The following is a 15,858-nucleotide window of genomic DNA, read 5'->3' as shown; positions in this document are numbered from 1 at the left end:
GAGAGCTAGTCCCCTCACACCCAACTTTTCCATTTTCTCCAGTAGGATCGTGATAGAGACCGTATCAAAGGCCTTGGCCAAGTCAAGAAATATACCAATAACTTTCTCACCCCTGTCCAAATTCGTGGCAACAAAGTCAGTTAGATCATGAACAGCATCGTCAGTTGACCGCCCTGAGCGAAAACCGTATTGTGAGGAAGAAATAATATTGTGAGAATCAAGAAAGTCAATCAACCGCCTATTCATTAATCTTTCCACAATCTTTGACAGGACAGGGAGCAGAGATATTGGCCTGTAATTATTAACATTGTCTCTATCACCACCCTTATGGACCGGAATGATAAGTGACCGCTTGTAAATATCCGGAAATACGCCAGCAGTCATACAGAGGTTACAGATAAATACGATCGGCGGTATCACAAGGTCACTATATTGTTTCAGAAGTTGTCCAGAAATCCGGTCAATACCCACGGCACATCCATCACGCAGACTCATAATAAGACAACCAACTTCAGCCTCATCGGTAGGGAGTAGAACCATGGAACCCACAGAGGAAGGAATGGAGCTAGTTGAGGAAGCGGTGTTACTACCGCCAGCAATATTGCTTGCAAGGTTTTTGCCAATATTTGCAAAGAAAGAGTTTGCCGTGTTGACACCCTCCATTGGATCACCGTTTGTTATTAGATGAGCGGATGTGCTTTTTGGTTTTTTGTATTGTGTGATGTTGACCACTGCCTCCCACAGTTTCTTGCTACTGTTACTGGAGCCTTGAATCAAATTCCTCTCATATGCGCGCCTAGTTTTCTTTAAAATTGCGTTACAAAAGTTCCTGTATCTCTTATAGGTTAAGGATAGGTTTTGGTCATCTGGATTGTGTAAGGTCTTTTTATGTAGATTATCCCTATGTTGCATGCACCTAAGAAGACCAGGAGTAATCCAAGGTTTAATTAGTCTTTTACGCTTGGCTATGGGAATAACAGTAGTGTTTCTGTTCACTGCGTCAGTCAGGTGGTCAGACAGGAATCTGGAGGCCTCGTTTACATCTGTCATTTTATATAATGGCGCGAAGTCAATGCTCCTAATCGCCGTGTCAACTCCCGCCTGGTCAATACAGCGTTTAGTCTTGCATGAGAGAGGAGGCTCTTTTTGAAGGTTTATATTTACTGCTACACTATCATGATCCGTGACAGAAGTTCGCAAAACAAAACATCTTGCCTCATTTTCTGATTTGACCATGACGTGGTCCAGGCAGGTTCGATTGTGGGTTGGGATATTGTGACCAGTATGAATGTTGAACTCGGCCAGCAAATCTAGATAGTCCCATGCGCGTTTGTCATTGGAGTTATGTGCTATGTCGATGTTTATGTCCCCTGTCAATATAATGTTAGGAAAGTGTTTCAAATTAGTCAGAACTGTTCTCAAGGAGGCAATAAAATTTTGTGATTCCCTATATCCTGGGGGACGGTAGATGGCAACAATGACAGTAGAAGAATTTAACTTAATCGTCAAGCAATTTGCTTCACTAAGCTGTGGTTCATCTATAACCGGACAAATAACTGATTTGTAATATACCACGACTCCTTCATTTTGAGTTATGTTATTTTTTGTCGTAGCATACGAATACTGAATTAATTCCGGTATATACCTTGCAGATGGCAGCCAACATTCCGTCATGATTAGTATGTCCCAAGACAGGTTGGTTCTCGTAAGCAGAGTAGTAAAATTGTCAATGTTGCAGGTTATGCTACGAATATTCTGTGTCAAGATTTTTATTNTTTAATTAATCTTTTACGCTTGGCTATGGGAATAACAGTAGTGTTTCTGTTCACTGCGTCAGTCAGGTGGTCAGACAGGAATCTGGAGGCCTCGTTTACATCTGTCATTTTATACAGTGTGTCCGGGCATGTAGTGATCAAACTTTAAGGGCGCAATCTATGGACAATTTTATCGGTGAAAATACTTTAAATTTGGGGCTTGACGCATTTCTCGCATATTTACAAGGATTTAAGTTTTTGATTTCAAGTTTTCACCTCTTCCTTGAAAAACAAGTGATAGCGTGGGTAGTTTAACATTAATAAGCAAAAATTTTATATCATGCGATAGCCAATAAAATTATCTATTAGTAGAAGTAGAAAACAGATACAATTTCCATACATTTTAAGGGTGTAAGAATGGATTTAATTAGAAATAAACATTATTATTTTCACATCTTTTTCAGTTATTTCCCAACACAAGAAAAACCAGGTCGTTAAGTTATGTTTTATTTACATTTTATTATTAGTATTTGAGCTATTCTACAAAACGAATGTAAATTTATTAGTCTACATCTATTAGTTTCGACGTAATTGTTGAACAAAGATACCCCTTCCCAGCGGTTTCCATAGCGCACGCAACATGCGAAAATGCACTGCCTGAAAGAATCACACAACCTATTCCGATTACTATGGAAACCGCTGGGAATGGGTATCTCTGTTCAACAATTACGTCGAAACTAATAGACGTAGACTAATAAATTTACATTCGTTTTGTAGAATGGCTCAAATACTAATAATACAATGCAAATAAAACATACCTTAACGACCTGGTTTTTCTTGTGTTGGGAAATAACTGAAAAAGATGTAAAAAAAAAACATGTTTATTCTAATTAAATCCATTCTTACTCCCTTAAAATGTATGAAACTTGTGTCTGTTTTCTACTTCTACTAGTAGATAATTTTATTGGCTATCGCATGATATAAAATATTTGCTTATTTATGTTAAGTTACCCACGCTATCACTTGTTTTTGAAGAAGAGGTGAAAACTTAAAATTAAAAACTTAAATCCTTATAAATATGCGAAAAATGGGTCAAGCCCCAAATTTAAAGTATTTTCACCGATAAAATTGTCCATAGATTACGCCCTTAAAGTTTGATCACTACATGCCCGGACACACTGTATAATGGCGCGAAGTCAATGCTCCTAATCGCCGCGTCAACTCCCGCCTGGTCAACACAGCGTTTAGACTTGCATGAGAGAGGAGGCTCTTTTTGAAGGTTTATATTTACTGCTACACTATCATGATCCGTGACAGAAGTTCGCAAAACAAAACATCTTGCCTCATTTTCTGATTTGACCATGACGTGGTCCAGGCAGGTTCGATTGTGAGTATTTATGTATTATGTATTTTTATAGTATCGACTGTTATTTAGCATTATTACTGTTTTTATTTTATCAGGATATACCTCTTAGTTTGAAAGTTATTAGGTTTTCTTTAAAATAAGTAATTGGAAGAAAAAAAATTCTATAAAAAATTTACAAAAAATCGCAAAAATTTTTCGACCTCTTTTTTGTCGATAAAAATAGGTCTAGTTTCATCTATTTTCATATGTACACTTTAACGTAACTCACACTGTATTGTAATATTATAATGTTGTGATACATTTTTTCCGGTCTCACTCGCCCATTTTTATCTTATCTATAAAAAAAATATAATAATACGTTATCTGTGTTTCAGCCATTTGTGTAAGAGGGTGACTTTGCAGTCAGCATCCATTTTTTTTTATATTTAATACTAGCTTTCCGCCCGCGGCTTCGCCCGCGTGGAATTTTGTCTGTCACAGAAAAACTTTATCGCGCGCGTCCCTGTTTCAAAAACTGGGATAAAAACTATCCTATGTTCTTTCCCGGGACTCAAACTATCTCTATGCCAAATTTCATCAAAATCGGTTGCGAGGTTTAAGCGGGAAAGCGTAACAGACAGACAGACAGACAGACAGACAGACAGACAGACAGACAGAGTTACTTTCGCATTTATAATATTAGTTGGGATTTTGCCATGGCATCTAATCAATTTAACAAAATTACAACTTTTTCTTAATTATTATTTTTAATCGTGGTATTTTCGCAAAAAAATCGAAAATACAATTCGTGGGTAGGTACCCATTTAAATAATAAGTTTTAAAGTTTTTGAAGCTTATTTTCGCTCACCATTATGTCTATTAAGTTTTGCAGTTAAATGTGTGTACATATTTTTTTATGAACGAAGCAAACCACGTAAGCCAGTTCTGAAACAGCGGATAAAAATAATTAAATATGAATTAAAATTATTTTCTTTACGTTATGTATCAATTATAATATTTACTTTTGGTACTTGTTGCATTCATAAAATTATTACTAATTGTACTTAAAAGATGCATTGTTATGTTTTTAATTCATGATATCGATTGTGAAACCAATAAATAGCTTTACTTACATTAAAATTTTATCGATACAATATCTATCGACTCCTGTCAGTGCTAAACACCAAAGAGCAACTTGACAAACCGCATGAGTGTGCGAGTGGAATAGAAATACGTTTCCTATCTTTGTAAGTATACGTGAAAAAGACTGCTACACACACAAATGTAACGAAATACGTTCCGTTCTACGAAATAAAATATGAGGTACCTACTTATAAAAACGAATTTTATTAAATGTATGTTTAATCAAATTCATATTTTTATGTGCAGTTAGTGTCGGGAAGCTATTGAATAAAAGTGTGTAATTTTCGATACTATAATTAATGTAATATTGGTGGTTAATTACAATTTTGTTCGTGAACTTGCTGACCGACAATTTTGACAAATAAAGAGAACAAAGCAACTTGTGGTAACACAAAACTTGATTTCCTCTTCTAAAGTGTTAGATAGTGGTTAGATAAGTGCCACATCCTGACTGAAAATTAAGGGAAATGGAGGAGAAAGATCATTCATTTATTATAAATAATAATTCAGATGATTTAATAATTTTAATATTACCATTAAATAAAGTTTATGTAATTAAGAATTTAAAACTTAATACTTTGCTGTATAACATAATGCCTTTTCCTACAAAAGAAAATAATCCTGAAAAAAAAAACTCGAACAAAAAAATACCCGCGGTTGCAGAATTTTAATAGTTTTGTACTTTTGTGTTTCCTTCTTCCAATAATAATATTTATAGATTGGGCTGAGCTGATGGCGCTGTGCTGCGTTTCTTTGTGTCATCGTAAAAAGGTAGGTATAATTTTTACATAAACATTATCCTTAGACGCGGTAATCGTGCCATAATTTCAACGAACCGGGAACGTACGGTGTGTCCCACCCAGGGCGGGCGCGCGCCAAGATATGGCCACAGAGTGCCACAGAGATTATTATACTACTTAACTATGAGTTCATGGCGCGGCGCCTGGAACAGTATTTTTTTGTTTTGAAAATAAAGCTTTTTTACTGAGTAAGTAGGTGTTATACTTACATTTGCTATGATTGACATGTTTTTCGTAAGGTGCATGCGCATACGCCGGTGCATCGCCTAGTTCCACGACCCACGTGACTTTACGTTGCCCCATCAATGGTGACTGCGACGCCATCTCGCGCTCTTAGCGGGCGCTCACTTCACTTGCACGACCCGATCGACTCTTTATTAAAGCACTACACGGCGCACTGTTTGTATTTGTTATGTATTTACGCACCACACATTGTAAGTTTTCACCGTTTCACTCAATGGCATTTCGAATAATGATCACGCATTTGCTGCTGATTACAGCTTACTACACGACAATTAATTAAATTATGTTTTACTTGATCACAAAAAGTAAAGCAATCAACATAATCGCACACATCATCTGTAACTTTAGGGACGTTAAGTAAGTAGGATTTATAATAAGTAACCTACTGCAAAATTTTAAAGAAAGTGAAATATGTACTTAACTACAGGTTTACTTAGCTACCTAAACGTGTACCTAAATAAATACCTACTTTGACATTTCACTGTAATCTAATTTTAATTAACGTTATTTTTATTAGGTAAGTAGTTAAACAGTTTTTATACTGCCTGTAGAAGAGTTGATCTATTCTCTAACTTTCTGCTCCAGCTCCATTAATTAGATAGAGGACTAAAAAATATCTGTAATAACCTTTTACCACGTTGCGTTGCACTGTCTAAATTCTAAACTTCTTATCCAGTGTTTTGTCCAGTAAAAGTAAAAGGCTCATTAAGTAAACGTAATTCGAACCTAGAGTCAAGTGCTTTGTGACGAAACAACAACCATACAATAACCGGTACTTTCACTTTTGCGGTTTTCAGACCTACCAACATAGTTTGCTATTGGTTATTTTTAGGTAATGTAGTTCACCTTGACAACTGGCTTTGAATCTGAGGCGATAGTGCGCCGGGGAGCATCCTACTTGCATACCTGCGCGGGCGCACAGTGCACACGCTGCGCGCCCTGCGGACATCCTTCACGCCTTGCAGGTTGTAGTTTAAATAAACAGAAACACTCATTAAATACTTCATAGGTTTTGTTGCAACTTGCAGTGTAGGTAGAGTGTTTCATGATGGCCCTTTATTTTAAGGAATGATAAAATTGTCACTAAAAAATTCAATTAAAACCTATAGTTAGTCCTAACATTGACAAAACTTTTCAATGGCTTGTGAATGTATTTTTTTTTTTTTTAAGATTATTAGTAATTTGTTATTACACAAATTACTAACACCCCCGTTAGCCCCTCGTACTAAGCTAAATATGCTTGTGTCACGAGTGAGCTCACCACAATAGTCGAGCGGCGGCGGGGACCGAACCCGCGTTCCCCGGATCACGAGTCGGCCAGTCCGACCCCTTCACCGTTCGGCTATCGTGGCTATGAATGTATAATAGTTGCATTTCAATAATTACACCAATTAACTAATTTCATATGTGGAAATCATTCAACCGTTTTGGTTTCACTGGTTTTCGGTCTCTCAGATTCCTGAATCTCTATCTATTTCTTTCTATACCCTGGTATTCTCTACTACATAGTAAGTACTAACTATAAATAGGCATAATATTATAATATTTTATGTATTATTAGATATATATCAGTATACATTTTATGTACATAGTTAATTGTAAAATAGTTTACACCGCATCCTCAAATTCTCTGTTTTGCCTTAATTTATGGTTAGCTGGAAGAGAATGCCACATGGCATTAAGCTCGCCTGTTGTACCTATATTAATAAAAATGTGTGTGTGCAATAAAGATTTTCAATAAATAAATATTACTTACATAATATTTTCGTTTTCAAATCGGGTAAGTACTTTTATAGTTTATGGTTAAATGCCTTTATGTATGCAGTTTCGATTCAGTCCATTTTACAAAACTTAATAGCCTCTCAAATTATTACATACTATCTTTCTTAGTGTGTAGTGTAACCTACTACTACTAAGAAAGGCAATGGATGGAGTAAAATGAGGATCAGTACTGTTGTAGAAAATTCAATAAAACTAGTATCTACGTTAATCTTTAAGACATAAGAAAGATATATCTTTTTGAATTATCCAAATCGGACCATTACTTACGAAGATATTAAGTATAAACATAGGCCGTTTTTGCCGCTAAAAGTCAACGTAAGCAAGGCCGCGTGACGTCATTATATCCGAATCGTGCGCAGCCGGCGTACTAATGGGNTTTTTATTATTTGTTATCGTTATAGTTACTCTCAAAGTTAGTGCAACTCAGCCACAGACTTGAGGATTGTAACAGAGGTGCTATTAATTGAAAATGAAAATGTGTGTTAAACAATGTGTGTTACAACAACAACAAACAAAAGGAACTATGAAAACACTTTGTGACGTATTTTGAGTTGCTCTTTACCTAGAACTTCTTACTTTAGTGTTTTAGAAGCTCTCAGTTGACAATTTTAAATTCATACTACTATAAATTATTACAGCATAAAATAAAAACCGAAAATCCATCAAAATAAATATTTTGTATGTCCATTATGTATTGGAATGGTAAACTCATTCGTAATTCAGTAGCCAAATGTGTCTGTATTTCCATTGCAACATTCGTAATCACTCAACGCGAGGTGAGAATTAACGTCAATGCCAATTTTACTGCTAATTCCTAAATGCAGGGCAATAATATTATCAAGATAGTACGCTACATTATTTAAATAATATGGTGAAGTCAAAAAGGGGTTTTAAGTTTTAGTTTCAATAGCATGATATCAATGACCTTATATCTCAAACACCCTGTGTACTTGAGCTTTTTCCATTAGGGAAACTCATTCATTAAGTTTTAAAGTTCAGATACTTTGTACATTTACAGTAAGTCTTAATTGTTAAACTGTTCGTTAAAATAATATTAGGATCATAGAACATAGAAACTAACTTATCTTTAAATGGTGGTCATAAAATATTATCTACACAATTATAATGCAAAACGCCGCGTTATAACCGTAAGTCAAAATTAAAAAACAAAAGCAACTACAAAAATCTAAGCCAAGGATTTTTGATGAAAAAGAAACAATCTCAAAATACGAGTATAATGGCCAAAGATTTCTTTTGAAGATTCTACACATTTCGGCTTAAATCGTGGCAATATTTTAAATCGGACTCTACTCGTACAAAACATGGCTATATTTCAGCAAGCGATGGCTGGCTATCGCATAGACAGCGTAGCGTCAGCGCAACGTGTTCAGAATCGTGAGAGAATCGTCTGACCGGTCGCTTGTAATGTCGTTTACCTCTGATTTTGGAGTAGTTGCACAGAATACATCGCTTTTAGGGCTTAGATAACGCAAATAAAAACTTATCTATAAGTATAGGTTTAGCGCTTAAATCAGTCAAAAGTCAAAGTCAAAAGTCAAAATTTTACTGGCCAAAATAAAATAATATAATAATAATAATGTTTAAAGATAACTACTTAATTAAACGAAACTAAACCTAATTTAAAAAATAAAAAATAAAATAAAATTGATTTCCCCAAGAAAAAAAAAGTCAAAATTTCTTTATTTGTTTAGACAAATAAATAGTTCTTACAAATCGTCATTTTGCTCTTAAGGAGCCTCTACATGTCTCATAATCTTTTTACCCTACCAGCGCTTCGAGACCAACATTTGGCAAGTGCTGAGAAGAAGCGCCGCAACAAACTCAGTCACCACTGTCTGCCGGTTAATATAAATAAATAGAAATAGCAGTAGTAGGTACATTCGATTCAGGAGCAGTTCACTGAATTTACCATGCATTCTTGTATGGTGTATCTTATAAGAATGGGTATACAAAATTGCGTGGTATATTAAACAAGGTACTGCGTTTGTCAGCGTTAAGAAGCGGGTTATATGGGAAGAGGGCGTGTTTGCGAAGTATGACAGCAAGTACAAACAGTTGTCGGACAGTTAACACTTTCCAATGTTTATATACCTCTGTTGTGGGATGTAGAATGGGTAAGAATGCACCAACCTTGAGCACCGCTCTCTGCGCCCTCTCCACTCTCAATAAATGAGTTTTTGCAGCACCACCCCAAGAGGAGATACAGTACCCTAGGAGGGATTGGCAAAGAGACAAATAGATTGTCCTTATGACCTTATAGCCAGCAACATGGCGTAATGTTTTAAATATATATATTAGTTTCCTTATCCTGGAAGCAAGAAGATTTAAGTGGGGTTGGAAGTTGAGGCAGCAGTCAATCATGACACCCAAATACTTCACAGAGTCAGTGGCGACTAGGCCAGGACAAGAACACGTTGCACATGCAGTCAACCTCTGGCATGAGCCCAAGTGTGATGTAAGATTAAAGTTAACCGGAACATTCCTCCTAGTAATCGAAAACGTCATATATTTGGTCTTGCCTACATTGAGTGACAGCAAATTACCGGCCAGCCAATCCGAGACCAACTCNGATAATTTGGCTAGAAAAAAATATTTTCTATCCACGCAGTACGCCGACAGCGTTCGGATCGGATATAATGACGTCATCGTCCCCGCGCCGGGCGGTCAGTGAACTTTTTTTAGTAATTTGGCCATAACTTCGTCAATTTTTGTCGTAGAACAAAAATTTTTGCACTGTGTTTTAAGGATTTCTTAGCCCTATAAATCTGCATTCACAGCTAAAAATCGAAATGATCCTCATTAGGCACACACCATTTATTCCAAATAGCGTAAAAATAGGACGCACTACATTCGCATCTCAATTCAACGGTCATTAACTTGGTGCAGAAGCAGATGGCAGCGCGGCCGCAACCGCTTTAATAACTAGAGCACTAAAGCACCACTCCGCTTCACTAAATCGTGGATTGCAATTTCGCACGCTGTTACTTTTCTAGCGATAATATTTTCTATTGAATCTTTGCTTCAAGTACCCTAATTAGTAATTACCATATTCGGCTCCGTTTTATCAACATGAGGATATTATCGCCGTTGATGGTCGGACGACTCTTGTCTCTTGCCATGCGCATAAGGCAGGCGAGTGACGCAAGCGGTTACGTAGTACTTAGTTAAACTTCTCACCAGGAACGAATAAGTTTATGAGCAATTTCGTCTTAGCCCTTTTTATCCTAAACGACGTTTTGATTAATTCTAGCAGCAAGATCATTACTGATGACGCACTCGAGCGCATTCGCTTCGCCACTGAGTATTGGGCTATGTTTAACTGACATTTTAGGTTTATTTTAAACGTGCCTCATCCATTGAGAGTATATTATAGCTGTTTATAATAATACGAGTATGTGCCTATTACTTTAGTGTTATTTCAGAGAGCTTAGTTACTTGGTCATTCGCAGACCATTAAATAAGTATTTAGTTAGTACACAAAAATGTAGAGCCCTTGTATTCTAAATTCATCTTTAAATTTTGGCATTTTAAATAGGTAGGCAAGTAGGTTATCCATTGAGGGCAGAAATGAATAAAGCACTGAACCTTTGTTTATGCTTTGTGAGGTCAGGCGCGCGCATTCGACTCCCGCGCACCGCGCGTCACTTAGCCATTGTTTGTACCGTTGGAAATTGACTAAATACTGTCATGCTAACTTTACAATCGTCACGACCCACTCAGCAGTCGAATATGGCTATGGGCGGAAGAGCGCGGGTGGATCGATGCGATTCGACCATCAGTTAGTTATGCAAAACATAGACTTTACCACTAAGTAATTCCAACGGAATTTTAATGCATTGCCACAGAATATACTATAGCTCTGCTGGTACCTATATTTTTGACAGAGTTCTATCAAGTTCAAGGTAGTACGTCATGCTCAATGATCATTATTGTTTGTGCCTACGAGTAGGTAAGTAAGTAGGTAGGTACTTGTAGGTTTTTAGGATAAGACGGAAAATAAAGTAGGTGAATAAGGCAAAGAGTCGCGATATTTTTGCGCGACTTCGCGTGGAAGGTTATTGTAACCTTCCTTTAAAAGAAACATTAACTTAGCGGAATGCTGTAATAATTTAACCACACTTTCCCATTTTCCTAATACGGCGCGGTACATATGAATTTTGAATATACACCTACATAGTCCTACTTAGTAAGTACCTACGATTCATTATTATAACAGAATGTAAATTATAATAAATAAAAATGCCGTAATTTATTCACCGTATAGAGCGCTTGTGACGGATGTCGCGTTATGATGACTAAATATCGCCTTTAAATTATTTTATCTAATCGGAATTATACTGGCCCCGTTTAGGATGAAAAACGATAGTAATAAATTCCTTGTATCACTGACACAGTGCACTTTCTGTCGATAAGACCTAGTTGTACATTTCACTTTCAATAAAATTTGTACGACATGAGTTATGGATTGATAAAAGTTTACGGTAAATCGGAACGCATCGGGGCGCGAGCGCGCGTGCGTGTTTGCGCCTCTATATACGACAACCAACTGTCAAAAAAGGCGGGAAGCGATCATAGAGCGGGTGCAGCGCGCGGAGCGCCGCGGCCTAGCCCAAGATTACGCTATCTTGCGCGTGTGGACGTGAATTTGCAAGAACCACACCGATATACCAACATTTAAATGTGCAATGAATTTTGCGCATGCCGCGATTAAAACTTCATCGGTACCCTAGCCGCCACGTCTGGTCTCTGAATGCTAGTCAAAAGCAACATTTACTAAATTAACTACTTCGCCCTCAGCTCCTCATAATTAATCCTAATCCAGTTTTTTCTTTCAATCTGATTTTGACCAGATATCCACGATTTTCGAAGTTTGTATTTCATTTTCACATTGTTAAAAATCATGTTTCTCTACACTTTCAGAAAGAAAGCCTTAGTAGAGTAATCCTACAACTTTTCATAGGTTGCTCCAAACAAGAAAGTGCTATTTAGTCCAGTAGAATTCGATTTTAAATCGGAAATAATTGCTATAGCCTGACCAGGAACATAAAAACTAGAGATGAAACGGATATCCGGTAACTATCCGGTAGGCCGGATATCCGGCCTAAATTTACTATCCGGCCGGATACCGGATAGTAACTCACTATCCGGCCGGATACCGGATATTAAAAAACTACGACAATTTCCTATTAATAAAATGAAATACATTAATCTTTGAGGTAACATCAATAAAATGGCTTATAATAATGACGGCTTTTATTTAAAGTCCAAAAAGTTACAAAAAGCCATATTAAGGCCTTTAAAACACTAATTTCTTTTTCTGGACTATTCACTCTAATGACGAATACATAAATAGTAAATATCTGTTAAGTCGATTTTGATACAAAATCAAAAGTGCCGGCCAAAAAATAAAAGTGCTGTATTCTGATAGAACACGTCCGCCTTAGCATTTGTTACTATGGCACCAAAGCTGTAGCACGACTTTGCATCGTAGTATTCGAGTTCTAAAAGTCTGTCTTTTTAATATTTACTAAAACAAATGAAGTCGTGAGTGAATCTTGCCAAAACATGGCATTTTTATATGGCTTGGTATGGCTTTGGTGCCAAAGTGACAAATGCTAAGACAGGCGTGTTTTGTCAAAATACAGCACTTTTTTTTTTGTTGGCTGGCACTTTTGATTTTGGACCAAAAATATATAAAACGTGTATGACTTTAAGATCTCAAATACTACGACGCACAGTAGTGCTACAGCTTTGGTGCAATAGTAACAAATGCTAAAGCGGACGTGTTATGTCAGAATACAGCACTTTTTTTTGTTGGCCGGTACATTTGATTTTGGACCAAAAATGTATGGATCGTGAATGATGTCCTTTTCGCACACAATCTTTTATTCAATCACACACGATGGCAACCGAAATCGCCCGAATTGATCTGCCCCCTAGACAAGTGGTAAAATCTGACATTCTATTCGGACTGATTCGATTTTCGAAAGTTGACTAGTCTAGTCTACTAATAGACCTACTATCGCGTTCGAAGCACCTTAACTCGTCACTACATGCAACGAGACAATTAGCCAACTATCCGGCCGCCGGATATCCGGCTATCCGGCCTAGCAGCTGGCCGGATATCCGGTATCCGGTATCCGGCCAAACAACTATCCGTTTCATCTCTAATAAAAACCCTGGCATAGAGGCGCGTCAATTGCATTTGATAGTGCAACACTGAGTACAGTCGTACCTGTGTTAAATTAATAGGCTCACTTTATGTATCAGGATTCAGGATTACGGGCTAATTTGATATTTTCATAAATTAACGAAAAAATATTATTATAGGTAACCTGATTTAAATAAATTAAATGAAACCATCAATCGAGCTAGTAGAATTTATTTTATTATTCATCAATAATCAAATTCAGAACTTGAATATTCAACTGCAATGTCTGCTCATGAACGCTTCAAACTCGGTACTTCTTTCCCAATCCCATAAAATTCAACACTTAGAAAGTGAAAAAATTTTAAAATAGGTAGTTGAAACAAACCACAGCTAATTTTCATAGTGGACTGTACTATACGATAAACATGTCAGTCAATTTGACAACCTTTGTCGGAAACATTATTCAATGAAAATATTGTCCAAACCCTTAGTATTTCTCTTCGACAAATACTTTAACACAATGTGAACCACTTTTCTTTCACGACTATAAAAATATTTTAGCAATTTAATTCATAAAACCAATTGCGCACATTTAAAATAAACTTTGTTTACACTTTGACAGCAATAGACTGACATGCAAGGTGACATGTCAATGAAGTTTTCAGTTACTGTTGCCATTAAAAGAAATTAGTACCATTCGTTTTCCGCAACATGGCGAGGGTTTTTATGTTCCTGGTCAGGCTATACAAAAGATTTTATAGTTTTAATGGCTTCATTCATTGGTTGCCCATTAAGACTCTTCTAGGTTTTCGACTTCGACGGAGGTGTGCTTAAGTGGTGGGGCCCCCCGAAAGGGGCGCTTTTTCGGTTTTCCTGTCATACCGCGTAAAGGACTTATCAACCGACTTCAAAAAAAGGAGGAGGTTCTCAATTCGACCCGTATGTTTTTTTTTTTTTTTTTTTTCTTTGTTTGTTACGCGATAGCTCCGCCAATTATGAAGCGATTTGAACAAATCTTTTTTCAGCGTATAGGTAATATCTCAAGGGTGGTCCCATTTAAATTTAATAAAAAAAAAAACAACCCCCAAGGGTGGGAAATTGGGGATGAACTTTTTTANCAATCCATAGCAACCGGTGACAAATTGTAACGGGATAGCATCGATAGGAGGACTTCATGATCAACTGTGTTGAAGGCGTTGGAAAAATCGATAAGTACCAGTAAAGTAAGTTGGCCATGCTCCATTCCCATCCTGATGTCTTCCGTTACTTTGAGTAATGCAGTGCTGGTGCTGTGACCCGGACGGAAACCGGATTGGAAAGGACTTAGAAGGTTATTGGTGAAAATGAGATTAGACAGCTGAGAATGAACAACTGCCTCTAGGGTTTTGGAAAGGAAAGGTAGTATTGATATGGGCCTAAAGTTATTTAATGTGGCAGGATTTGGAATTTTGGGAAGAGGGGTGACAAAAGCTTTGCACCAGATACGGGGAAATGTGCCAGAGGATAGGGAAAAATTTATAATGTGAGTAATGAAAGGAAGTAGGAATTCAAGGAGTATAAGGATCATGGTACGGCTGATGTCATCGACGCCAACCGCTTTGGATTTTATGGAGTGGATAATTTTCCTGACCCCATCATCAGACACCGCGGAGAAAACAAAGACTTCTGGAACCAAAAGAGCTGTGGAAGTTACCTCGGAGATGGTTTGTGATCTAATGAGTGGATCCAATACGGAAGCAGAGGAAAAATGAGTATTGAGGTCATCGCCAGAGAAAGAAGAGTGGGTGAGCTTTGTAGGATTTTTACCGATACCCAGTGTTTTGAGAAACTTCCAAACATCAGCTGAAGAGGCATCGATAATGTTGTCATGGATGTGACGACGTTTGGCAGATCTCACCACCTGATTGCAGCGGTTTCTAGCCGCTTTGTATTTGCACCAGTTGATATCAGAGCGGTCACGCTTATAGTTGTGGAAGGCCCTGTCTCGACGAGTCATCGCCATATGCACACCCTTCGAGATCCATGGTGCAGGTGGACGTTTAAGTTTCACAAGCCGCAGCGGCGCGTGCACGTCGTAGAGGGTTAGTAGATTGGAGTTGAAGACGGCGACCTTGTCATCGATAGTTGTTGCAGATACAACTTGATCCCAGTCGAGTGAGGCTGCATCGCGCCTAATGGCGTCTGCATCCACCTTAGACATACTACGCATAAGCACGGTCTCTGGTTTCTGTTTGCTAGTGTGTAGCCTGTAGCTCGCGTAAACAAGATCGTGTCGTGAGAAACCTGGTGCAGGACACTGACCATGCGCAATAATACTGTCAGGTGCGGATGTGATTACAAGGTCGAGTAAGGTGTCAGGGGAATCAATATTGTGGTGGGTGGCTTGTAACGGAAGGATAGAGAGATTCAAGGAAGTGACCAATGAGGTAAGTTTGGTAGAGGAAGAGGAATTTACAAGAAGATTGGTATTGAAGTCGCCCATGATTAAGTGATGCATGTAATCTGCGGAAATCGGTTCTAAAGCAGACTCGAGCTTGGGGAGGTAGTCCACCCCAGGGGGGCAGTACACCACCCCAAGGACAGCCTTGATGCCCTTCACGTTTACTTCGATGAAAATAA

This window comes from Ostrinia furnacalis, unplaced genomic scaffold, assembly GCF_004193835.3.
Source record: "Ostrinia furnacalis isolate ACB-3 unplaced genomic scaffold, ASM419383v2 OfSCF1026, whole genome shotgun sequence".
NCBI lineage: Eukaryota > Metazoa > Arthropoda > Insecta > Lepidoptera > Crambidae > Ostrinia > Ostrinia furnacalis.
The sequence above is the reverse complement of the archived record's forward strand: the minus strand, read 5'-3'. Positions refer to the sequence as shown.